At 48.0% G+C, this 26,856-nt stretch overlaps 1 long non-coding RNA gene across 1 annotated transcript in view; it reads right to left on the reverse strand.

The window, feature by feature from the left end:
- Positions 1-19,013, reverse strand: part of LOC149992449 (uncharacterized) — a 51,858-nt gene extending 32,845 nt beyond the window's left edge. Inside the window, exons 1-2 of the long non-coding RNA XR_016508314.1 lie at positions 18,903-19,013; positions 10,049-10,168 (exon numbers count right to left, since the gene is read on the reverse strand). This is a non-coding gene — a long non-coding RNA (uncharacterized LOC149992449). The remainder of the gene's footprint in view (positions 1-10,048; positions 10,169-18,902) is intronic.
- Between the last annotated feature and the right edge of the window lie 7,843 nt (positions 19,014-26,856).

Raw genomic sequence — 26,856 nt, forward strand, 5'->3', positions numbered from 1 at the left:
TCCAGGAACCCACACATGGCATTTAGATGCTGTGTCCCTGTGTCCCTGTGTCCCTGTGACATTCCCCCGGTCTCCCTCCAAGCTCCTAGCGTGGACCCCTGTGTTCGAGTCTGTCCGCTGCCTCTCCTCTCCCCATGCACAGATCCTGCACAGAAGTGGACAACCAATGGGAACAGGACAGGGCGATGAGACCCTGACCTGAAAGACATCTAGCTGTTACAGTGATTCCTGACCACCTGCCAGAGCAGTGTGGCTGCAGGTGGCCGAGGGTCCCATCTGTGTGTGCTGCCCCCCTGGGCCAGGCTACTTCCCAGAGTTCCAGGAAAGACAGGGACACAACTGTGCCCCAGAGGCACTGGCTGCCACCACACAACTTAGCTCACCTTAAACCACGCACTTGCATTCACGTGGGACTCACAGAAATGAGCCCAGCCATTTCTTCCTCACGAATAACTCAGCCTCCCAGCGTCCTGCTCCTGATCTTAAGGAGAGACATTTTCAGCTCAGCCTGAAACCACTGGCTTTTTAGATCCCACCCACACGTACAAGAAAAACACTCTGTGGGACCCCCACCCCACCTGCTCCCCTCTCCCTTTTTTCTTTTCCCTCCCACTCCTGCCATTGTTGCTGTTTTTCTCATATTTCTCTTTCAAGACCAAAACCTTTGGATTTGCTCCTAAGAAAATGCTTTTCCTGGCCTTTGAGTCGGCCCGTGGAGATGGGAGGGTCCGTGAACTTGGAGGGAGTACCAAGTCCCGGCTGCCAGTCACCATCACCAATGCTTCAACCCCATTCAAACCCAAGCACAACCACACAAGGTAGGTGATAAGAGAGCGCCTCTCAGGGAGCCTGGAAAGTGGGGAGACCTCCCAGGGGGTCACACATGCCTGGACAGACTTCCCAGAAGCCAGCAAATCTCAGGCCTCGGGCCAGGACATGGGAAGGGCTTGAGCAATGCATTAATGCAGTCATGTTTCTGGCAAATTTTGCAAAGTAAGCTTCTTTGTATTTTTGTCTTTTAAAAGGCCACCTAAATTTTGTCAGGTACCACTCCCCAAAACTGGTATCCGTTCCTGTATACACAGGTGATGTGTGTGTGCAATAGGTAGAGACAGATACAGAGATATATAGGTAGGTGTGGCATGTAATAATAAAGTGTCCTCCAGTCAGTTCTTTCAAGGAGAATCAAAATTCAAATAACACCTTTTTTTTTTTTTTTTTTTTTTTTTTTACATTTTTGTTTGTTTTCAAATGCGGCAGGGGGCTGGGGTAAGGGACTAGCAAGCTGACAGAAGCCTGACTATTAAGATTGTTCTGAATCTTTTGAGCAAAATCCCAGACCGGAGAAAGATTTTATCCTTCACTTAAAAAAAAAAAAAAAAATTACTGGATTCTTCCAGGTTCTAATCCAAAATCACCCGTCTGGCTTTTCCTTTCCCGGACACGGCATAAACCCTCCCAGTCAACGCGGTGCGGAAACCTGAGCTACAGCACAGCTCAGCCTTCGGCCGAAGGAGCAGAGGACAGAGCAGAACTAACCCAACGTCTGGCTGAGAAACGCCAAGGACACAGAGCCTGTTGTCGGTCCCCTTCCCCCGTCCCCTTCTGGAATGTTACAGCCTCAAGAGCATTCAAGTCAACTGTCTTTCTACCTAAAGTTGGGTTCACTTTGTCCTTTGTCCAATATGCAGCCTCATTCAAGAAAATAAAGACCCTTTTTCATCTTACTAGTTATTTCACATAAAAGATTCTCTTACTAAATAAATTGATTAAATGTGAGATAGAGCTGTTTTCTAACATTTTTATAATAATTCAAAGAAAAACGTTGTGCTTAATTACCATACCTTTTCTTAGAAGAGTTCATGGGATATCAGCAAGATTTGCTCCTTTTTACACAGAGAGCTTATGTTTACTAGGCCAGGTGATAAAATCAATGAGGTAGTGGAAGCCCAGGAAAAAGACTCCAAGAGGTTACACAGGTGGGCTCCCCGTTCTGAGGTGCCTTAAGAGCCATGCTGTTCCCTCGGAAATCTCCAAGGTGACGCGACCCAAGCGACATAGGGCCTTTCCAGATTGGAGCTGACTCTGCCATTCCTACCTAAATTCCCACCCTTGGAGTTCCGGAGCTGATGATCTGTGAGGGGACACCTAGGCATTTGGGTAGCTTCTGAGAAAGTCATCATTTAATCTACTTCTACAGAAATAGAAGCAAAACCTAAAATGTCAAAAGCAGCTACCATTTACTGAGCCAAGCACGCACTGAGTGTTTCTCATACATTCTCTCTTCTAGCCCTTAAAAATAAAATCCTGGAGGGCTAATTTATAAAAAAATAGAAAATAACAGGTGTTGGCAAGGATGTAGAGAAACTGGCATCCTTACACACTGTTGGTGGAAATCTAAAATGGCACAGTTGCAATGGAAAGCAGTATAATAATTTCTCAAAAAATTAAAAATAGAATTACAATATGATCTTGAGTATAGACTCACAGGAATTTAAAGCAAGGACTTGAACAGATACTTGTATACCCTTGTTCATAGCATCATCACTCACAATAGCCAGAAGGCGAAAACAACCCAAGTGTTCATGGATGAATAAGTGAATAAACAAAATGTGGTCCAGCCACACAACGGAATATTATTCAGCCTTAAAAAGGAAGGAAATTCTGACCCATGATACAATATGGATGAACCTTGAGACATTAGGCTCAGGGACATGAGCCAGTCAGAAAAGGACAAATATTGTATGATTCCACTAACATGAGGTCCCCAGGGAGTAGGCAAATTCAAGTGGGAGAGAATAGAGTGCTGGTTGCCAGGTGCCAGGGGAAAGAGGGAACTGGGAGTTGCTGTTTAATGTGAACAGGGTCAGTTTCACAAGATGCAAAGAATTCTGGGAAGGGTTGGTGGTGAGGGTCGCACAACATCATGCACGTGCTCAGCAACACTGAATAGCATACTCGAAAATGGTTAACATACTAAATTTTATGATATGTATGTCCCTGGCTGGTTTGGCTCAGTGGATTGAGCATCGGCCTGTGAGCTAAGTGTCGCTGGTTCGATCTTCCAGTCAGGGCACATCAGAGAAGGAAAGCTCTGACTCCAAAAAACCTCCGCTGCCTTGCGGCATACCTCTTCAGGGGAAAGGCTAAGGGAGTAAACCCCGACAGAAAATCCGGAGCCGGAGTCCCTAAGGCGGTTTGACATTGTAGTCAATACCGGCAACTCCTGCGGCGCACCTGAAGCCAAGCTGTATTGACTCCGTCTTTCCCTTGGATCCTTCAGCTGCGAAGAGAGGGGGGGTCTGCTGCATGGGCAATAGCAGACCCTCCATATCACCCTGCCCAGGCTCTGTAGCTTCAGCTTCACTGGAGAGGACACTCCAGCGTCATCGCAAGATGTCGATTCAACACGGGAGGAGACAGATACCGTGTCACCCCCGAGTCGGACTGCACAACCATTCTCGGCGGTGCAGATAGACTCTTAAGAAGCTACACCATCGTCTCTCGAGACGGACGGCTGCTGCCGACGCCGATGATATGTATATTTTACCACAATAAAAAAATTCTGAGCAAGGAGCTATTGTTTTGCAGATGTAGCAACCGAGGCAAAAGGCCATGCTCCAGGTAAGAGGCAGAGAGACAGGATTCTCACGGGGCAGGTAGACTCCAAGTTCTGGGGCGTAACTACTATGCTCAACCCTCTACCATCTACTTGGTAAAATGAAATAAAACAACAAGTTAAAAAAAGTAAAATAAAAATTTTAAATAGCCACCCTTGCTCCGGGCACTGAGGAACCCCCAGTGGTCTGAAAGAGTCGACACAGACTTCTCAGGGTTGGTAACAATCAGAGGCTAACTCTCCTTCCTAAATCAGTTGTAATGTGGCCACAAATCAGTAGCTGCCCTCCTCTAGCACATGAAATGGAATTTGAACCCGCAACTTACAAACCCAGGGTAAATTCTAATAACTCTTAAGTCTATTCCCTGATTTCCCAGATTTCAATAAGGAGACAGCTGCCATCTTTCATTCCAACACGGTCTTTCCATTCAACACATCCATGCAGTCCCCTCTGGGGCTCATGACATGAAAGTTGTCACATGGGCAGACAGCCAAAGGGAAACAGAATCACCAAAAAGCAAGAGAGACGTCATCCTTTCATCCCTCATGAAATAGCATCATCTCAAGCTTATCTGCAATTTGGTCATCTTCAGAAGGTCCCTAGGCACTTGATGGCTTAATCTGTTTACCTCAATGGAGTGACAGTTCACCCATGTCCTCTGGGGCACCTGATGGCTTAATCTGCTTACCTCGATGGAATGACAGTTCACGTACATCCCGGGGGTGGTGGCTGTGCAGTGGCTGAGATCCCTGCCCTCCACTCACCCACCCAACCTTGTTGTCTGTGCTTCCAGGCCCTGATACGAGCTTTACTTGTTCTCACTTGCAAAGGAGGAAGGGGCTGGGGAGCCCTCAGCCAGTCAAGCCAACCCCTCCCAGGAGCACGCAGCTCATTTAAATCATTTAAACCGCGGTATTCAAACCAAATGTAAAAGGAAAGGCGTCAAGTGGAGAACACTGCAAGGTAAACATTACACAACCTCCAAAACCAGAAGCCCAGAGGCACATTTTCTTTGGGGACAGGCCAGCTCTCTGCCCTTCCTTTTCAGGGTGAGATGTTTATTTAACTGGAAGAGAGAGCTAGACTTAATTGTGTGTATAAGTGTGGGTGCATATGCCCGTGGAAGGAGGCCTCTCACAGCGAGCAGAATCCTGCTCCCCTGTGTCAGGAATAGGCCCGACTCAGAGGTGAATGGCTGAACACCGGGGTGATCTCCATTTCTGGAAAGGGAGAGAAGTGAACTGCCTACTCGGGTCGGGAGACGTAGGCCAACTGTCTGTAAACATTTTAGGCAACAACCCACAATAACAAACACGTTTTTGTTGCAGCCCAGCACAAACACACACACACAGAAACACATTTATACATATATTTCATTAAAATAATGTGTACTCTTACTGCACGTGAATATTTTCTATTCTAGTTTTTATATTTAATCTTTGATTGAAATCGAACATACCCTAATAAAGTACACAATCTCAAAGACAGAGCTTGATGGTTTTTTAGGGTTTGCTAATCTTCTTTGTATACATAGCTTTACTGAGAAAGGATTTACATACACAAAGTTTAGCCATGTAAAGTGTACAACTTAATAGATTTTAGTGTATTTCCAGAGTTGTGCGACCATCACATTTTGGAACTTTAAGAGTTTCTATGAGGGGACTGGATGTAAGAGGGGAAGGGATTAGCCGAAGAACATATATGCATAACCCATAGACACAGACAGTATGGGGGTGGCCAGAGGGTAGGGGAGGTGGGCAATGGGTAGGGGTGGGCAAAGAGGGGGTGGGAAATAGGGACATCTCTAATAGTGCCAACAATAAAAATAAAGTTTTTTAAAAAGGAAAAAATATTTTTCTTCAGCTCCAAAATAAACCCCATACCTAATATCTGTTCTATTTTTTTTTTATGCTGATCACAATCCACCAAATTAATTTCATTAGGGGGTCACAACTGCAGATGATAAAGCCAGTGTCAGAGTTTTACCAGAAGATCTGCTTCTCACATGAGCCCTGAAAGACGTGTTTACTGTGGCCACGTCCCAGGAGCACCGAGGGGCAGAGCGAACAGTAGTGACTCCAAGCTCACAGCGCCCAGAGTGACAGAACCAGTCTGACAGGCTCCCTCCAGCACTGACAGCAAAAGCCATTGTCCACCCCGTGAAGGGTAGAGGCTGGTCAGGAGGGCAGGAACAGGCCCCACGCAGAGCCCCCCGCCCCCACTGCTGGGAGACCCCAGGCAAGCAAATAACATGGAAAAGCCACCAGGGATATTGCTGTCTCAAATTCTTTAAGCATGGAGCAGGTGACCATGTTTCGGAAACTGTAAATCACAAAAAGAACACATATTTTTACAGCATTTAAACTATTGTTATCAGTGAAACTTAGAGGAATTTCCACCAGACATACATTGAAAAATCCTACAGAATAATTGCTGTACAATATGTTGTGATTAAGTACAGATGAGAAGTTGACGTCTTCTCTCTTAGCCTAGCCCTTTAATCGGTGGGCAGGGGGTGTATGGGGCATGGGTGAGGTGTAGTGTGTATATGTTTGTGTATTTGTGTGTATGAGCGTGTGTGCATGTTTGTGTGTGTGTCATGTGAGTTTGTGTAAATGTGTGTGTCTGTGTGCACAGTGGACCCTTGAACAATGCAGGTGTTAGGGGAGCCAACCCCCATGCAGTCAAAAATCCGTGTACAAGTTTGGACTCCCCCAAAACAGAATTACAGTCACCCATCAGTATCTGCAGGAATTTAGTTCCAGGAACCCCCCCCTTCAGATATCAAAATCCACAAGTGCTTAAGTTCCTCATATAAAATAATGTAGAACAATACATACAGCCAACCCTCTTAATCCACAGTCTCTGAAACACATGTCAAAAATACTGTTTTCAATCTGTGGTTGGTTGAATTGCAGATGGAAAACCCAGGATATAGAGGGCCAACTGTATGTTTATTGAAAAAACAAGCCCACATATAAGGAGACCCACACAGTTCACCCCTGTGTTGTGCAACAATCAACTCTGTATGCGTGTATGCACATGTGTATTTGTGTGCACGTGTGTGCTGGGGAAGAGGAAGAGATGACCCTCCCCTCCACCCTGGGTGATCTAGAGGCTGGAGAGGTGAAGAAACAAGCAGACACGCTCACCCAAGATGCCGTGAATTACATGGACAGAGATGCCACATACCTGCCCATTAGCTTCAGGAGGGGTTCAGTCAGGGAGGAAAGGGAAACCCAGAAGGCCTGGGGTCTGGACACCTGACAAACTGAGCCACCTGAGGGTGCTCTGACCCCTGAGGGGTCGAGGCAGGGCTGAGGGGCAAAAGGCAGGAAGGATGTGGGGACTGGCAGGTGGCCAGCCTCCCACTGCACACGGCCACGCAATTTCATCAGCCCACCTTGTTCATCTGCCACTTGGTTTGATAGGTAGCAGAGGAGAGCGGCAGTCATTAGGAGAAAAGAGTATGAAAAATGAGTTTTCCCATGGCAATCTAGCCCTATCCTGTCTGTGGATACCCCTGAGTATCTAAACCAGGAATCTCAGTTTCCTGTTCTGTAGGAGGAGTTTATTCATCCATTCAATAAGCATTTCTTGGACATCTTGAAAGTGCCACAGAAGCGCAGAGGGCACAGAGCTGTTTCATTCTCCGATCAAAACTCTCTCATGGTCGGAAGCCTCAGTATCTAAGATGTTTGTGCACAGGCACCACCAGCTTGGTTGCTGGGCAGGAACGAGATTCGGTCAGTGCCCAAGAGCTGTGCCCCCCACCTAAACACACCTGGGCCTTGGGCTCAGATAAGCCCACCTGCACTCCAGGGCCCCAATCAAACACAGGGCCCAGGGACCCGTAGAAGGGCAGGTACGCAGTGGGTGCAGAGCTCTGGAGGCAGCACGTGCGGGGCTGGCCGGCTCGCCTTCCCCCAAGCCTGGCTCTACCACCCACTCGCTCTTGGAGAGCCCCAACATCTGTTTCATGGCCATGAGGGTTCCTGCTGCAAGAAGCAGTGCAGGGTCAAAGGACACAGCCTGATCCCATAAAACAGAGCCGAGCTGGTCCTCGGAGGAGTGGGGCCTCCCCTCCCCCTGACACTTACAAGCAGTACAGAGCAGGGGGCACCCAGAGGTCCCCATACCCTCAGATCCAGGTGCCTTCGCTGCCAGATCTCCCTAGGATATGGGCTTCTTTGAACTTTTCAAAAGTATGGAAGAAAGCCCGGCCTTTTATGAGTTCGGCCGCAGGCAGAGGAAGTGGCTGTGTGCAGAGAAGGTGGCCAATTAGAGGCAAAGGTCCACAAGCTGCTCCCCAGCAGGGCTTGCTGCAGCCTGCCCCTGGGGCTGGGGCGCCAAGCTCCAGTGCTCTGCTCCTGAGTGCTGGGCTGAAGAAGGGGCTCCTGGGAGAAGGCAGGAAGCCATCCCAGGGTGTCCTCTTTTGGAAGGAGTCTGCCATCGACCCCGCCCACTGCTGAACTCTGGAAGATTGGGCTTGGCCTGGCTCCCCCATTCATTCATTAGGAGCTGTGAGAAATGCCTGATTAAGGCCAACAGCAATTCTGGCGGTGGGAGGAAACGGGACGGTTATTTCTTCTTGAGTAGGACTGTGTTCCTAGAGCCACATGGCTCTCTCGTCTGAGCTTAAAGCCGCATGTACTACACTCAGGAGGTGGCCAGGACTTTCGAGACTAAAACTAGGACAAGTCAGTCACTCTATCCACAGGACCCTTATCTCTCCACTAGGAGACCCAGGATTCAAATGGAAACAAATTAAACATAGACCTGGGGACAAAAAACACCACTGCAGGACAGACCCAGCCTCACTTGAGGTTTGAGGACAGGATGACAGATGAAACTTCTTGATATGCCCCAAACCACACCACTGGCCTCAACCCAGACCTGGACAGTTTCCTCAAGCAGAGCCTGGACACTATGCCTGACCTTCCTCTGACCCAGCTGGGGCTGTGCCCCTCACCTCCCACCACATTCCCTGTTCCCTACAGCAGCTCTGCTCCCAGCTGCCCAGGTGCCCACGCAGCACTGCCAGGTCTGTGCACCCAGCTGTGAGGCACACTCTTCTGGGCTCTGAATGTTGCTGACATCTCACCCTGGCTGGGTGGTTTTGTTGGTTGGTGTGGCATCTCATGCACCAAAAGGTTGCAGGTTCAATCCCCTATGGGGTGCATACAGGAGGCAACAGATCAAATGTTTCTCTCTCACATCGAAGGCTCTCTCTCTCTCTCTCTCTCTCTCTCTCTCTCTCTCTCTCTCTCTCTCTCTCTCTCTCTCTCTCTCAAATTAATTAATACATCCTCAGCTGAGGATTGAAAAACAAAACTTGCTGACATCCCATATACTTGGCTGGGTGGAGAGGGAGTGAGTGTGACTCATTTTGCCTTCCACGTGATCCAAAGCCCAGATGAGGTTTGCAATCTGCATCTAAAACGTTAAAGGGAAGTAGGCAAGGTTTGCATGGCCCAGCGACCTCCTTGTCGCTTCTCCTCTCTCGCTACCCTGGCCCTGCAGGCCTCAGGTCAGTCCCGGGTCCCGGATACAAGCAGTGACGGGCAGCGAGGACAGGCAGAGCGGAAGAAAGGGAAAAGGAAGGTGGATGGACACGGAGAGAGGAAACACCGATGCGAATGGTCAGGGTGCCCGACGTTGCCTTGGTGCCCGCTGAGTGATAACACTTGGCGTTTCCTAAATGCCTACATGGCCAAGGTCTCTACTAGCCACGCAGTGACTCTACCAACATGCCCATGAGGGCGACGTGGGTTTCCCCTGTTTATCCGTAGGGAGAAACCCTGCCTAAGCCACCTGCTCAAGGGCAAATGTCTCCTCACAGATACATCCGACCGCAGGGCTCTCAACAACTGTAACATGCCGCTCTCCGTCTCCTACGCGCCTATTAGCAGAAGTGCACAGTGAGCTGCGCGCCAGGGAAGGTTTCTATCCACCCCCCCATCCCCCCACCCACGGGAAGATCCGTCGGCACGAGGGCGCAACCGCGGGCCTGGGAGCTCGGAAAGCAGCCGCCTGGCGCCCCCTGCCGGCCTCTCCGAGCGCACGTGCAATGCCGGGCAGGCAAGGCGGACACCTGGACAAGGATGCTTCACAGAGAAACAGAAGGGCAGCCGCGCTGGAGATCTGGGTTTGGCCTAAGTCCTTCTGGAGACAGAAGGGGAAAGAGGGGAGCCGTGCAAAACGGCTGGCTTCCTAAAAGAGTCCTGAGAGAATTGTTCCTAAAGTGCACACGATCTTTCAGATTGAACTCACACAGCCTGAACTCAAAGTACAAAGAACAAGAAAGACCTCATCCTTGACTAAAAATAAAAACAATAATAAAAACCATACGCGCATATACAGAAGAGGTTACCTGCAACAATGTGGGAGCACTTACTATGTGCTAAGCACTATTCGAAGAGCTTTACCTTTATTATCTCATGTCATCTTCACAGCAACCCGATGAGATTACATCAATGAATTTATCAGATGTGGAAAATGGGGCACAGAGATGTCAAGCTTCTTGCAGAAGGCCACACAGCCAGACACTGGAAGAATGAAGATAGATACAGTAAACAACAGACCTTCGGGAGACAGATTAAATGCTTGGGGAGCAAATGATTCTGCCCCCTGTGTGCACGCAATGACAGCATTTCCAGGAGTGATCTGTCCCTTGCTCCTTCCTTGTTCTTATTCCCCTGATAACCAAAAACAAACGAACAAACAACAAAGCATCAGTACGTGGGACAGGGAAGGTGGGGGATGTCTGGCCACCCCCTAGGAAGCCCCACACACTGCCCCTCCCAGAAGCAGACTTTTTGCCCCTACACCATGCAAACTTACCGCCCCCCTGAGCTGAGCAGCCCTCAGAGGCTAAGGAACCTTAGGTGCGGAGCAACCTCACGGTAATAAGTTACCTCACGTGGTTTCTAAAAGGAATTTGGCATTCCTAGGAAGAGATGGATGCACATTGCAGAGACAGCTGAACCGTATTCTTCAAATCCTGAGGGTCAGTGGAAGGTCCTGCTTCCCACTTTGTTTTCTGCGAAAAGATGGCGTTCTGCCTACTTGCCTAACAGGGGAGCCAAGTGAGTTCAGGTGACGAAGTTTACAACAGCTGACTTGGTTCTTCCCTGTTAATACAAAGCCTGCTGGAGCTTGGGACGGAAGGGAACGAAAGGAAATAACCACGAGGTTCCTGGTATCAGTGGCAGCTGTTCTGGCTTCACGGAGGGGAACTAAAGACCCCCTGAGCCCGAATTCCTGCCCCAGCTGGAGGAAGGAGTTGATGAGCTGGGGAGGGGATAGGATGGTGGCTGCAGGGAACAACTTTAAACCTTAAAGCCAAACCCATCCTGGGGACGTTGGCAGGGCCTTAGCCCCCTCACCTGCCTTCAGGTGAGGGACTCACGGAGGACTTCCTGGCAGTGTCCCCCAGGTTATACAAGGGAAGAGCTAAGCTTCTGGCAGCACACTGGAGCACACATGTGCCAGGGACATTCTGTTTACAACACACAAAGGGCAGAAGGAAGGAACAAACCATTCTTGTCCTCTGTTCAGAGAGCCCCACTGTGTTTATCCAACGTGACACAATTTGTTTTATTAAAGACTTGCTCATCACCACCATCGCCAAAGTCAGGTCCTTCCCGAGACGAGCCTGAGTCCCACCTCCGGCAGGAGCGCACCGAGGCTCCGCCGTCAGCGGGTAAAGCCTGCAGCTCAGATCCACCTGGGAGCTGGGACCGGCCAGGCCACCCTGGCCATACCCCACCCTCTCCAGGAATCATATTTTTCCACTTGTCTGAGCACAGTGGGAAGCAGGGCCTCCGGAAACCTGCTGGAAGGGAGGTCGCTGGGGCCTCGCTGTCACTGATTGATGGAAGCCTTTCAGGGCCAGAATGACACCATCCACCTTCCACCTCCCTCCTGCTGATTTATATTCTCGGAGCTTTAAATCACGGTGACGGCCCTGCAGGCGCTCTGCGCAGGCAGGGGTTCCCAGGGCCCTGCACTGCTGAGTGGGGCGCTCAGTCCTGCCTGCCCCAGACCACGCCCCCAGCCCCCGCTGCCCTCCGGCTCAAGGCTCAGTCAGCAGAGCAAAGACTTTCTTTTCACTGACTTAGAAGCTCCCTGAACTGGAAAGAAAAAGAAAAAAAACTACGTAAGTTAGGGGGAAAAAATGATTAATGTTATGACTCACCCTGACCGTGTATTAGTGCTAAGTTTCAAAGCAAACACCTGCTACTGTCAACAGAATAAATGTTAACTCACCAAGATACCTAAATTCTCTTTTAAATAAATTCTACCCCACCACTTCAATCTGGCTGGGCTAGAGGAATTTTCCGATTGCCCAAGGCACTGAGTGCCCATGATCTCCACCCCACCTTGAAATGCTAGACCCAACCTGTGAAGCCTATTGCTTCTTGCAAGAAAAAAAGAAAAATCACAGCACACTAGAAAGCCTTATTATTTCTGAGAACACCCCAGTAGCTCATGCCCCATATGGTAGCTATAGTCAAAAGCACACAAAAAAAAAAAAAGGAAGAGAAGCAGAAATTAGGCAGGAAATGAAAACCAGGCCAGCTAGAAATTGGAGAAAAGCTTTAGGAAGCAATGTGACAAGGAGAAAGGAAACCGGATGACTTCTCCGAGCTCCGAGCTGCATTCCACAGCAGGAGAGGAGCCGTGCCATGACCAGGCGGCCCGTGAGCATTCACTGTGCTCTCAGGATATGCTTGTCATTGTGTCTGCAATCAGAAGTCGTCTGAGTTTATCTAGGCTCTTCTAGAAAAAGAAAGCCACCCTTATAGACCTAATTCATCCGGATTGCGGATGTGGCCTTAGCTCTCCTGCTTCTTATAACCAAAGAGATTCTGTTCCTGACCTGGGAGGCCAGAGACGTACCATGATCCATTGATTCCACTCAAGGGAGAAACTCAGGAGCCTGGGATCTTGGCCGGGACGCCCCCCTACTTGCTTTAAGTACAATGGGTTGTCATGTCACTGTTTTCTCCAAAACTCCATACAGGAAGTAGGGCTTGTGACTTATTTCAAAGGGTACAGTGGGGTCCCAACACTGTCTGTAAAACTTGGGGCACGATGGACACTGTTCTAGGTAGTGTAGCACTTGGTTGTCCCCATGGAATCTGATTTTGACTTTGATTCCAATATGATCCAAGCAGTACTTTCGGAGGGGGGGGGGGGCTCATTGTATAAAAGAGGGTCTGCTTAGAACTCTCTGAGTTTATATTATCGCTGGGAAAAATACATCTAAGTCATTGACAACTCCCAAATTCTAATGATTCTATGAGTCAATGGAATTAGTGCAAGACACATCGTACCAAAAGTAATTAAATGACCAACCACCCGGGAGTGGGACTTCAGACAACGCAGAGGTCAGAGTGAGCAGGACCAGGTTTGGCCTGCTCAGCAAGGCGCATGGGGCCAATTTAGATTTTATTTTTCCCAATTGACTGTCAGTTGACTGGTCAATATACCTAGGATCTTAATTTCCTTAATTGTTTGATAATAAATAAACCTACACTTACCCATCATTATTTCAAGAAAACCCCATTCTATCAAAAGAAGGAAAGGAGTAATTATTTAGCACCTGAAGAAGGAATCCATTCGGCCTCTCTTCAGCATTACTGTGTCCCCTGTGCCTGGTTTAGAACGGCTTATTGAGCCGAGAGCCCAGGCTCAATCAGGGCCCTGCAACAGTTCTGTAGTCTGGGCACTCCCTCGCCTCAAGCTATTTCCCAAGGGCCTTTTTGTAAATAAAGTTTTACTGACACACAGACACCCTCATTTGTTAATTATTATCGATGGCTGGAACCCATTCTGTTGCTTGAGCATAATCCCCAGTGTTAGGTCTGGCAAGAGTGAGAGGAGAAACGACAGGAGCGCAGGCCATGAGTTTAAAAGGTTTATTTGGCTACCTGCAACAGGTGGGCTGAGACCCTAAGGTGTCATGCCCGAACAAGAGTAGGGCAGAGGTTTTTAAAGGGAAACAGGGGTAGGGCGTTGTAGAGACTTTCTGCAGATGGCTCCGGGGCAGCTGGCTCTGAGAACAGAGAAGTTACTAAAACAGAAAAGTTACTAAATTCTTGCCAGCGGACCAAGATATCTTTGAAGGACACAGGCCTTGCCAGCAGGCTAAGATATCGTCGAAGGACACAGACAGTCACTGGTGTCAGCAGTTACTGGGGGGGGTTGGGGGGGGCAGGCAGCAGATTAATTGGGGCTTCTTAAAACAAGACCTGGATTCCTGGGACCCAGATCTTATGCCTAAGACCCAACAGACCCCTCAGCACAATGCATTACAAAAGCAGTCCTCTACTTTCCAAAGAGAGGTGCAGAGGGGTGGGGTGGGGCCGTTCAGGGAAGAAATGGGCGAAAGAGGGAAAGATCATCTCAGACCTTCAGAAAAAAAGAAAGCATCTCAAAAATGCATAAATTTGTAAGAATATATAATTAGATACAGAGAATCATAATCCTGGCCTAAACTTTTAGCCAGTGCCTAAATCAGAGTACATCTGTTACAAGCCAGCAGGCATAAAAAAAGTTATAATAAGAATAATAAACCACCTTGGATTTCTAGAGTGAGTTTCTTCTAGCAAGTTCAAAGCTCATCCTTGTAATCCTTCATCTATCTTCATAACAGTTACGAGAACTGTTGTTTCTTATTTAATAGATTAAGCTAAAACAAAGTTGAATTTGAGGTCTAACTTCAGTGGACAATATAATTTTTCATCTAATAAGCCTTTTTAGTGGGCAAATGGGGATGCGATTAATAATTACACTCAGACAACAGGGGTAAGCCAGAACTGTCCCGGGCACACGTTAATTCTCACTTTAAAAACTGGATTCCAGAGAGAAACTGGAACGAGTAAACTTCCGTTTATTTGGGTTTCGCATAATACCACCAAACTCACTTCCTGGGACTCTGGAATGTAGAAGGTGGAGGAAACAGGTTTTTGTTCCGAAACCTCCAAAGTGGCTGGGATCCCCAGGCCCAGGCCCGGGGCAGCAGAGCGATTAGCCCGTCACCTGTCACCTGGACTTGCAAAGCAGGGAGAGTTCTGAGGAGGGGAGGACAGGGAGGTGGGGAGGCGGTACCTGCAGCCAAAGGCCCTGGGAAATCTCACCCAAGCCTCGTCTCTGGGGGTGGGGGGGGCGGGTAAGTAGTGGCAGTAGACGGGCAGCGTCAAGGCCCTCAAAGTCTAAAACGGTCACGACCCAGCTCTTCACAGACAAAGCTGGCCAACACCTGGTCTAAAGCAAAAAACTGAAGTATTTGGGGGATTTAGAAGATATTTAGACATAAAATACATATGGCAGCAATAGCACAGAGGGTGGGAGGCAGAAATGCAAGTGTACGGTTGTACAGCTCTTTTTCTCTTTAATTTTTATTTATTCGAGAGAGAGAGAGACTACACTATGCACCCACTTGACCTGACTCACACAGGACACACAGAAGGCACGTTCTCTTCAAGTGCACCTGGAACAGTCGCCAAGGTAGACTGCATTCTGGCCTGTAAAACAAATCTCAATAACTTTGAAAGGACTGAGTCCATACAAAGTATATTTTCTGATCACAATAGAATTAAACTAAAAATCAATAACAGCTAAAATTTGATGATAGCCAATGTCTAGAGTGTAGAGAAACAGCATTCTCACATTTTGCGCACAGGAATGGAAATCAGCATGTTTCTGAAGGGGAATTTGGTTCTCTGTACCAGCTACTCTGTTTGTAGGAATCATGCTAAGGAAGTAACCAGAGATGTGGATAAAGACTTAAGTTCCAGAAAGTTCAGTGTAGTGTATTGTTAATAGCAAAAGGGAGGGGGCGGTGTATACTCTTAAATGTCTAATAATAGTAAGTGAAATAAATTTTGATATAATCACATAGTAGAATACTCTGTAGTAATGTAACATATTTTTATAGAGAAATACTAGCATGGGAAAATGCTGTCATAAAATGTTAATGTGAAAGAAGTTAGTAGATCATGAAACAATACAAACAGGATATGGCCCTGGCTGGTTTGGCTCAGTGGATTGAGCGTCGGCCTGCGAGCTAAGTGTCACTGGTTCGATCTTCCAGTCAGGGCACATCAGAGAAGGAAAACTCTGACTCCAAAAAACCTCCGCTGCCTTGCGGCATACCTCTTCTGGGGAAAGGCTAAGGGAGTAAACCCCGACAGAAAATCCGGAGCCGGAGTCCCTAAGGCGGTTCGACGTTGTAGTCAACACCGGCAACTCCTGCGGCGCACCTGAAGCCAAGCTGTATTGACTCCGTCTTTCCCTTGGACCCTTCAGCTGCGAAGAGAGGGGGGGTCTGCTGCATGGGCAACAGCAGACCCTCCATATCACCCTGCCCAGGCTCTGTAGCTTCAGCTTCACTGGAGAGGACACTCCAGCGTCATCACAAGATGTCGATTCAACACGGGAGGAGACAGATACGGTGTCACTCCCGAGTTGGACTGCACAGCCATCCTCGGCGGTGCAGATAGACTCTTAAGAAGCTACACTGTCGTCTCTCGAGACGGACGGCTGCCGACGACGACAAACAGGATACGTTAACAGTGTGTATGTATGCACATGTGTGTGTAGATGTTTATGGATGTAAAGAACTAAACAACGTGTATCATAATATCAACCTCAGTAATCTCTGGTTATGAAATAACAAATAATTATAATTTGCTTTTTGTGTGTTCTCATAAAATCCAAATTCTCTGGACTGAATATGTATTGCTCTGAGGATCAGGCAAACAAGTTTTATTTAAGAAACATTTTCTCTTATGCCCAGTTTGAAACACATTTTCTTGAAACAAAGTCTACTACCACATTATGCAGAGATGCACATTTTGTTTCTTTTTTTGTTCAAATGAAACAAGTAACTGTTCAGCAATCTGCTAATAGTAACCTCTGGGTGGGAGTGGGTAGTTAGGGAGGGAAAGAGAGAAGAGAGCTTCGAGAATCAGAAGAGGTGTCATCCTCGCAAAAGAGGGGCTTCAGAATCACACACACACCCTGGGGATGAGGTGAGCGTGGGAGCTGAGAGACAAAGAGAGAAGCAGAAAGACTATGAGAGAGGAAGAACTCCCACTGTGGACAGCTTTGGCCAGAGCAGGTTCCTCTTCTTCTCTTGCCTTGTCCTCCCCCCATCCACCACCTGCCCCCAGCAGAATCACCTGTGACATTACAGGACTCGCCCAGCTCTCTCCCAGCAGAGCAGAGCGCGGAGGGTAAAGAGCCACTTTCTAGAGTGATGATTTTCTTTGTCCCTTTCTAAAGCGTGAAGCAGGGATTAAATCACCATATTCAGAAGTGCTGCCTGAAAGATACTGCATTAGGGGGAAAATAGATATTGATACCAGGATTCCTGGGCCCAACAGGATCCACAGGAAGCTTACAACTCCCTTGAGAATTGGTAAACTTATTAGAAAGTGAGCTGCCAATCAGCTGACTTATGAGAAGAAAAAGCAAATGGGTGAGGTGCAGGAACGAGGCAGGGGTGGGGAGGCTCTGGCAGAACGCTGTGAAGCCTTTAAAACAGACCCACAGAATCGCTGAGACTCCTCCCTTCAGGAGGTGGGGCTTAATGACCGCCTCTTGTGGGCAGACCTACTGGCTTGCCTCTGACGAATAGAACAAGGCAAAAGTGCGGATGGGGCTCAGGGCCAGCCACTCCAAGCTGTGCCACTCTGGCCTGCAGGTTATTTTGAACTGGAAACAATCAAGGCCCAGAAAGTTCAGGAAGAACCTCTGACCTTCCCCAAAAATACCTAAAAGAACTCAAGATAGAAGGTCTGTTCCAGAACTCTTGCCACAGTGTGAGCTGAATGAGGTGTGATAGGGAGGAACCCAGCAAGGCCGGTGATCAAAGTGCTTTCCATGCCGTTGTCTCAGCAAATATTTGCATACAAGCCACAGTTCTCTCTCTCTGGCTCTCTCTCTCTCTCTCTCTCTCTCTCTCTCTCCCTCGCTCTCGCTCTCTCGCTCTCATCACTTGCTCCATCCACAGCCAGTCTTCTGATTGGCCCACACGTGAATCAGTAATCTTCTGAGTTCGCTTTCTTTCAAGCAGCCCTCCCTTCCCCAGTCAAGCCTTCTGATGACAGACGCCCCGGCCAACAGCTTGACCTTGTGAGCATCATTGAGCCAAAGCCACTCAGCTAAGCCACTCCCGGATTCCCAACCCTTGCGGTTTGGGGGTAAATTGTCGCACAGCAAGGTGACTAACACAAGAGAAAGAGGAGAGAAAACATGGAAGCTGGGGGTGGGGGGAACGATTTTCTTTTAGTTTCAGAGTCACTTCCTCCCCAACCCCAAGCCCCACCCCCACCCCCACATCTTTGTGCTCAGGGGAGAGGCTGAAGGGAAGAAACAGTGTGGGCCTGGGGAATGTGTCCCACAACAAAACCTCTAGCCCACCTGTTGGAAATAAGAGCCAAGGTTCTAACGCGTAAAGCCACAGAGGTCGGGGGTGGGGAGGAGAGTCTATTCATTCATTCATTCATTCATTCAACAAATGTGTCCCGAGCACAGGGAACCCAGCGCTGTGCCATCCGCTGGTGATGCTACAGGGAGGGACAGAACAGGCCCCAGGCCTGCCCTCGTGGCCTTCACAGTCCCCTCCTCCTGTGTCTGGTCACAAACGTACAAGAACCCAAAGATGTACAGATGGAAGGATGGAAGTCTCAACTGCGGGCGGCACCTCGGTCCAAACAGGACTCCCTGGTGGTAGAAAAGCAGGTGTGTTTTATTTTCTAGGACAGATGTCAATCATGACATCTTTTTGAAGGCACAGACTCCTCCAAGGCCTTACTGAGAGGAACCTTGCAGGAAAAAAATCCAGCACCCAGGCTGCTAGTTACTTCTCTTCCTGCCACAGCCCCTGGGATACACACAGGTCACTGGGTCATCTCCGGGTTAGGGAGCACCCTCCCCAGTCCCGCCCAGGTCTACATGCCTGTCATTGTGTGTTTCAGTTCAAGGTGCTGCTGGGGAGCGAAAGTGAACCTGAACCTGAACCGGAACCTGGCAGGGAATTCCTCCGGCACACCCTGCCTGCCCTGCCCACCCCGGCACCGAGCCAGAGCTGTTCCTTGGGCCCATCAGCCCCAGATGGAGCGACAAGACAAGGAGAGAGGCCTGCCTCAGTCCCCACCTTCTCTCCCTGGCTTGTCCTCCGTGGTTCCCAGTTCTGGCTCCACCACCCCATGGCCTTCATGACCCCCTCCAGCTTCTCCCCACTTTCTTCCCCAGATTCCCCCTCACCTGCGTTTGGACTTTGGCTTCCCAGCTCCATGTGTGATCACGTTGTTCCTGTCTTAATGGTTGGAATTCCCCAGGGAATGCCTGGGAGCCCAGCAGCCTGCACCATGACAGCAGAACTGGTACCCCTGCCAGGACCTTTCACACCCCTCTGTGATTAGAGACCCGAAACTTCCGCATTGTTGTAAAGGAGTCTGTGTACCTCAAAGGACTCCTGCCTGCAGCTTTGTAGGGCAACAGAGGGCAGGACCTTTTTTTGTCCCTCCAGTTGACAGAGAATTGCCCTTTACTTCTTAGCAATGACAGCCGCTACCAGATACGGATAGTGACTGGTACCTCTGTTCCTTCGCCCAAATCTTCAGCCTTCTGGGGATGACCCATCCCACCCACACCCAGGCAGAGTATATAATTTGTAAGTCCTGGAAGTGCAGTCAGGCAGGGGCTTCGAGAGCGTCCCTTCTGCTGTGATAGAGCTTCCTAAAAACAAGGTCACTTGTCGCCATGGCCACATCACTGTCACAAACTACATCCCTCTGCCCTTTTCCTTCAAGCTTCCTGAGACACACAGGGACCTGCTGCTGTAGCCAGTGCATTTAGGTAATCAGAATAATTTGTGCAGCCCATTGATTCCTGAGAGCTCAGCTCTTATGAACAGAAGTCAGCAGATAGGTAATGTTGCAGAGCAGGGTCCCCAAGGAGATGGGAGGGGCTTTGACCATAGAATGGTGACAAAAAGCTTGTGGGCCCTGCATAAAATTCTACAAGTGGCCGCAATCGGTCACCCTGCCCACTGTGTCAGGGATTTAAAAATAAAGCGGCAGCCATTTGCAGAGAGAACCATGCAGCTTTGAAAGGAAAGGGAGAACTCCATGCACTTTACAAGGAGGCGGGGAACTCCACGCGGTTCTGCACTAAGAGCTGGAGGGCACCGCATGCAACACAGGCAAAACCTCCCCAGTCAGGCTCGAGTGATTGGGAGCTGCTGGTGAAGCTGAACTGTGTCTGTAAAGTAGGGAAACTGTATCTCTGACTTTTCTAAAACTAGCCTGGTTTGGCAGGGAGAGGCAGAACTATGTGTTTGTGGGTTTTTTAAAGAAAATTAGACTTAACGGCAGAAATCCGCCATTAATCTAAATCTATATAACCTTTAAATAACTCTTTTCCTTTTCACCACACTCTGGTATTAAGAGTTATGCTTTTGGTGGCGGGCAATCAGGCCTCTAATAACCAAACAGCCCCTGGGTTCTGTTTCAGTAAGAGCCAGCCCCCTACGTAACGAGGAAACTGGTGAGTAGGTAGGCAGGGCTCCTTAACACCCGCCTGTGAGGTGGGCAGAAACGAAGCCCCAGGTTTGGGGTTAACGCTGTCCTGCCCCTGTCTGAGGCTGTCTTACTGCTGAGAAGCTTCTCAACGATGGGATCGGTGCTGACCCACCAGCCACGCAGAAGTCTTAGAAGCAAGACCCAAGAAATGGGAGCAGAATCTAAGTGCCCTTCTACACCAAAGGGCATTGTCCAGGTTTCAGTGTATCCATTCCAAAACCAACATGTGGTGAGTATCTGTTCTGTGCCCCCCATTGCTGTGAGCTGGGGCTGCCAAACAGAGCACCCAGATTTCCTGCCGCTGAGGGACAGCTACAGGCTCGGGACAAGCATTACAGGACTACAAAATGCCAGCTTTGTAGAGGAGTTGACATTGAAACTGGACTTTGAAGGATGAGTTGGAGTTTGCCAGGAGTAGGCAAGCTGTATCTCACCTTGGAGAGGTGAACGGCTGTGATGTGTGTAGGGGAATCATTGCAATAACCAGACAGAATGGGGGGGGGGCATGCTATTAGGTGAGGTTGGAAAGGAAAGGGCCAGAATATGTATGAACGCTTTTCACGTACCATGCTAAGAAGCTTAGGTTTCACCTTTTTTGACAGTTTGGTATTTAGTCTGATAATAAAATAAAGATCTTCTGATGCTTAACAAGAGCCTTGGTTTTAAGCTTCATCTGATCTCTTAGAGATGAAAAATGGCTTTCTTAACTCATTTTTCTCTTTTTTTTTTAAACCTCTAGAGAACACTTTAACCAACATAATCTCTTATTCTTTCTTGCTCTGACATAAAGTTGCTGAACAGTGAAATAATTCATTCCTTTGTTTCTCAATATTGCCAATTCGGAGGGGTTTAGGTTTTATAAAAATCTGATTACTTTTGGCTGTTGTTATTCAGGGAAAACCTGAAGGCACTCCAGTGCACAGCAGAGAGGCCAGTTTCCTGAGGACAAAAGAGGCTGTGTTAGACCTAAAAATGCAGAGTCAGAAACTGAACTGAATGCTGTGTTAATACAAGGAGTGAGCTCTACTGCGCAGGGCCCATGGGGTACCCCCCAAATGCTAAGTATACAACCTCTCAATAAGTAGTAAATAAATGCAATGCTTAATAATCTCCCCCACCTCCTTGTCACCCCCTCTGTGTCTCTCTCCCTCTCCTCACTCATTCCAGGTGGCTTTAAATACCAGCTGATGCTAAAGCCTCCAAAATGGCTTTCTCTGGCCAGCCTCTCATCCACCCACCTGCACATGCAACATCTCATTCACGTTTTGCTATCCTAGTCTCTGCCTCTGTCCCCCCATCAAAGGCCTGGTTCTTATCCCTTCCCCTTGAAACATCTGTGTTTTGGGGAGGCTCCTCTCGGGTGGGTGCAGCCCCCTGCTCTGAGGTTGCCACACAGAGAGATCAGGTGCAGAACTTCTGGCTGACAGTCCAAGGGAGAGCCCGGCCGACAGCCGGCATCAGCTGCAGACGTGAACTTGAGCTGCCCCAGTGAACACCACTTGCACCCACGAAGTCCCCACTGAGCTCGGCCCATTTTGCAGATTTGTGAGAACTGTGCTTGTTGATATCTTAAGCCACTAAGTTTGGGATCGTGTGTTACTTGGCAGCAGAGAACTGGAATCCGCTCCCTCTCCCCCCGCCCCCCGCCCCCCGCCCCCAAATCGGCTCCTCTGCCGTCTTCTCTTTCTCTCATAAGAGGATCATTTGCCCCGTTGCTCAGATCAAAAACCCAGATGCATTTTCCTCTCCCTTCCCACATCTCATCTCTCAACAAATCCAGTTGCTTGTGCTTTCAGAGTCTACCCGGAATCCATCCGTTTCCTGTGGCTCTCTCTTTGCTTCCATAAGGCACCAGGTGAGTTGGCTTAAGGATCCACTGATGTTAATTAACGTCTTCAATTACATCCACGAAGACCTCATTTTCGAATAAGTCACATTCACAGGTACCAGGGGTTAGGCCTCCAATATATCTTTTGTGGGCACACAAATTAACCCAGGGCACTTTCATAAGTCGTGGGACTGGGCGTAACTGGGGATTCTTGGGCCTGTTTTTGCTGGTGGGTCTTGATTTGCCACAAAGCGCAGCCTGAGAAACACGCGTCCTGGAGAGTACATCCAAGTGCCCACCAGGGGGCACCACTTGACCAGAAAATAACAAAATACCAGTGGTTTTATCAAATTCCTTAATGAATTTATTCCTTATCTTTATTTCTTTCATTAGGATCTTAAAACTTGGTAGCCCAGAGAGATTCAAGGATTTTCTGATTTTCCAATCACAGATTCCTAACAGCTTTAAAACGTTGTCCAAGTCGCCCTGTGCTGGTAGGTTGTTCAGGGAGACAGGCAGCGCCTCCGAGTCCTTACAAGCGGGCAGTCTGTTGGGAAGCCGGGAGAGTCAAGCTAGAGGGGCCAGACGCTCCCACGGGACCTGAGATTTAAGTGAGATCACGCCGTCAAGAAATAAGTTGAAAGTGTAGGATGGCCAGCCCTCCAGAATCCGATCACCCTCCTATTTCTATGGGGTAATTTTCAACTCTAGACAAAGCAGCCCAAGAAGAAAAGTCAGTGCTGGGCCATCGCTCCCTCGCTGGCCTGCTCAGACAGCCCCACAAACTTACCCCCCAGCCCCAGTGCACAGAGGCTGCCGAAGAGCTCCCAGGTCCCAACACCACACCTCCCGCAAAGTTTCCAGTTCCCTTGAGGTCGATAGTGAGGAAAGGCCCTTCTTGAGGCAAATGAAATGTGAAACCCTTTTAAGTTGAGTAAGAAGGGACCTGAAAAGAGAACTCACAGAAGAAACCCCAATATAAGAGTCCCCAAGTCTGGCCCCAGGCGGGACTCACCTGTTCCTTGGGATCCTGGCACTTCACCTTTACACAGGTTGTGAGCTCACCTGAGATGGTTTAGAGGCTCAACATTCTCCATGGTTATCTTCACTGTTTCCTTACAGGCAGTACCGGTATCTACCCATCCACCCACCTATCTATCCATCCACCCATCCAATCGTTCCACAAAATTTGGGGGACCCTAAAATGTGCCTGGCACTGGAGCAGGTGCTACAGGAAACAAAACAAAAGAATTAAGGCGAACAATGAAGGGAAGCTTTGTGCCCTCAGAAAATTGACCTACCAGGGTCAGAGGACTCTGGGGTCCTTCCCCAGCTAATACTAAACTATTGCTAAATGATGGAGATGGGGAGATTTAAAAAAAAATACAGGTGCATTGTGCTTTGAGAAGAGAACCAACCATCTCAACAGACAGAATCAACAGAAAGTCCTTGAGTCAGATCCTTCCTAAGAAAGTAAGAAGCTGCAGGAGGAATGATGAGACTCAGGAAAGGGGTGGGGGATTGCAAAGCGACCCCTTCCCACCAGCTTTTGGAGGTGTCTTTTGCCTGCAGAATGTTGGCTGCTTCCCGCAGATAGAAAGCCCTGGCTGGCTGGAGGAATAATGAATGACTTCTGAAAAGGAAGGGAGTATCCCACAAAAAAAAAAAAAAAAAAAAATGTATAGCTTAAAATTGAGCCTATGGTATATTTCTAACCCATCCCTATTTCTAACTGATAAGGCACCTGAGCAAAGTGTCTTCAGTAAGACATAAGGGCGCTGCCACTCACTGCATTTAATGTCCCACCAGGCTCTGCTTCTCTCCTCCCACTTCCCACAAGCAGCTGGTGCCAGGACCTTTAGTAATAAAACCACTCCCCTAGCCCTGGCTGGTGTGGTTCAGTGGATTGAGCACCAGCCTGTGAACCAAAAGATTGCTAGTTCGATTCCCAGCCAGGGCATGTGCTTGGGTTGTGGGCCAGGTCCCCAGTTGGGAGTGTGTGAGAGGCAACCAATTGATGCATCTCTCACACATTGATGTTTTTTTTCCCTGCCCCCTCGCTCTAAAAATAAATAAATCTTTTAAAAATACAAAAATAAACCACTCCCCCAGCCCATACCAGGATTTCTCCATGTGGAGACCACCTGCATTGGAAACACCTGAGGTGCTTGTTTAAAAAAAAAAAAAAAATCACTTTCTGGGCTCTCACCTAGACTTGGTGAATTGGACCCTCTAGAGATGGGATCCAGAAATGTGTGTTTCTAACAGGTTCCCCAGGTGTTCACTGTGCTCTGTGGCCTGAGAACCTGCAGAAATCTGCACTTCACTCCTGAGAAGACAACGGGGCCTGCACCAAGGAAGGTGTTATTGTTGTGCTGTGTTTCTGCTTTTCTGGGCATTGGGTTAATAACAAGTGTTATGGGTTGACTTGTGCCTCCCCCACCAAACTCATATGTGGAAGTCCTAACCCCCAGTAGCTCAGAAAAGGACCTCATTTAGAAATAAGGTTGCTGCAGGTCTAATCAGTTAAAATAAGGTCATTAGGGTGGACCTTAGTCCCATGTAAACAGGCGCACCCACAGGGAGAATGCCACGTGAAGGTGAAGGCAGAGATCCAGGTGATGCTGTGGGAATGCCAGACATTGCCAGCAAACCACCAGCAGCTAGCAGAGAGGCAGGGACCAGATTCTCCCTGCCAGGCCCCAAAAGAAACCAGCCCTGCCAACACCTTGATCTGACCTTCTAGCCTGCATGCCAGGGAGGCAGGAAGTCTCTGTTGTTTGAGCTACCCAGTCTGTGGTACTTGGTTCCAGCTGCCCTGGCAGACTAATAGAGAAAGCAGAGAAAAACGGAACGGTGCAAACACTACATGTCAGCCAGCCTAGACCACCCCGTTTCTGAGAAAGGATGAGAAATCCGAAGACTCTGATCCTAAATCTCTCTCTCCTGCAAAGTCACAGGGAGCATCCATAAACCCGTAAGTTCCTTCTCTTAGGTCTCATTCGCCTGCCACTAACGGCACATTTTTCCAAGCTGATGGGTGGAAATGGTACCAGCTACTGTTTGGACCCAAATAAAGAGCTGACGGCAGCTAACACAGACAAGGGAGTCTGAACCAGAGAAAACAGGCAGACAGGACGTCTGGAGATGGAAGAGATGATGGGTGTGCTTTGCAGTGGGAAAATCCCCTCCCCAAGCTCATGGAACATGTTATATTTTCCTATGTGGCAGCCAATATAATTCTCTATCAAAACTTCTTAAAATCAGTTTACAGAGGATTGCAACAGACTTGTAAGGATGACATAAAAGTTGTATGTCATGATGGTTGTATAATTTGTCCAAACCCACTGAATTGTACACTTAAAACTGGTGAATTCGGTTGTATGTAAATTATACCTAAAGCTAATTATAATAAAAAAAAATAAAGAAAAGAAAACAATCAGCCCATAAAGAAAATTCTGGTTAAATGTGTTTGGATCAGGGAGAAAATTTAAAAAGGAAGAAAAAAATAACACTTGTTTGTTTTTTTCTTTTATTTATTTATTTTAACAAAAACCGGGCTAAAAACAGACCATTTGATTTGAAACATGATATTGGAAAAGAAAGAGAAAAATTAAAAAAGATAATTCTATGGTACTTTTATCAGGAAATGGAAAAACAAATATAGTAGCCTCAGTCAGATGGTTAATCTGATATGTGACAGGTGATAAAAAGAGGAACCAGAAAAACCTTTTTTTTTCCCAAATACAGAAAAAAAATTAAAAGGACTAATGAATAATCCCTGAATATAAATGCTGTTAAACATGGACATAAGCAGAGAAGCTTCCCCATTAGAACTAATGGGAGATTTGTCGGGAACTTTCAAATCAAACAATAAAGGTGGGGAATTAATGTGTCACTGAACTAAGCCATGTACCCATGACTTTAACCACGATCAGTACTGTCTACATGGGGTATCTGCAGCATATTCCTGTTGGGTGGACAAAAGCCGGTATGCTTTAGGAATAAACTCAAACCCTCGAGTTTAATATTGGAGACCTGGTGGGGTTTTCTAACTCAGAGCAAGCCCGAGCTTCTCATGATCTCACGGAAGTGCTCGGGAAATTGTTCCCATGAGCACTACTCACTCGCGTCTCATACTTTCTGGGCATGGAAGGGCAGCAGAGAACTGTGGTTTGCGGCCATCCTGGACTGGGGGGCGGGGCGCGAGGAGAGCTACACCATCAGGGCTGTGAGGGCCAAGGGAAGTGGCATAAAGCACTCAGAGCAGGGCTTGGCTCAGAGCGCATCGCTTCCTTTAGGTTCTCTTACATTAAGCAGCTTGCTGCCTTTTGAAGGCCCCCCTCTGAGTTTTAGATGTGGCATACTGGATTTTTCTCCCTCATACACATGCCAGATGACAAGCAGAGGTGTCCAGCTTAGTTTGATTTTAGAGAAAAGTCCGAACATTGAGCCATACTAATCATGAGAACTGGAGCAAAATATGTAAGCCACTAGACCTTTGTTTCTTCATCTACAAAATGGGATAATAACTACCTCCTGCGTTTGTTGTAAAAATTGGGGTTTATAACAGATGTAAAGCACTTTGCTCTCTACCTAGTGTTGATTAAGGACTCAATAAATCACACTAGTATTAGATGATACTTTTAAATGGTTTTATTGCAGCCTTTCTACAATTACACGGTGACATATCAAAGGTCACCTTTTAAATTGTGCATAAATCAACAAATTTAAAGTTAAGTTCATTACATTAAATTAAATCCACATTAAACAGAGAGCTGTGCATTTTATTTCATTCATCCACTCA

Source organism: Furipterus horrens, unplaced genomic scaffold (assembly GCF_987537825.1).
Source record: "Furipterus horrens unplaced genomic scaffold, mFurHor1.1.pri manual_scaffold_15, whole genome shotgun sequence".
NCBI classification, from domain to species: Eukaryota; Metazoa; Chordata; class Mammalia; order Chiroptera; family Furipteridae; genus Furipterus; species Furipterus horrens.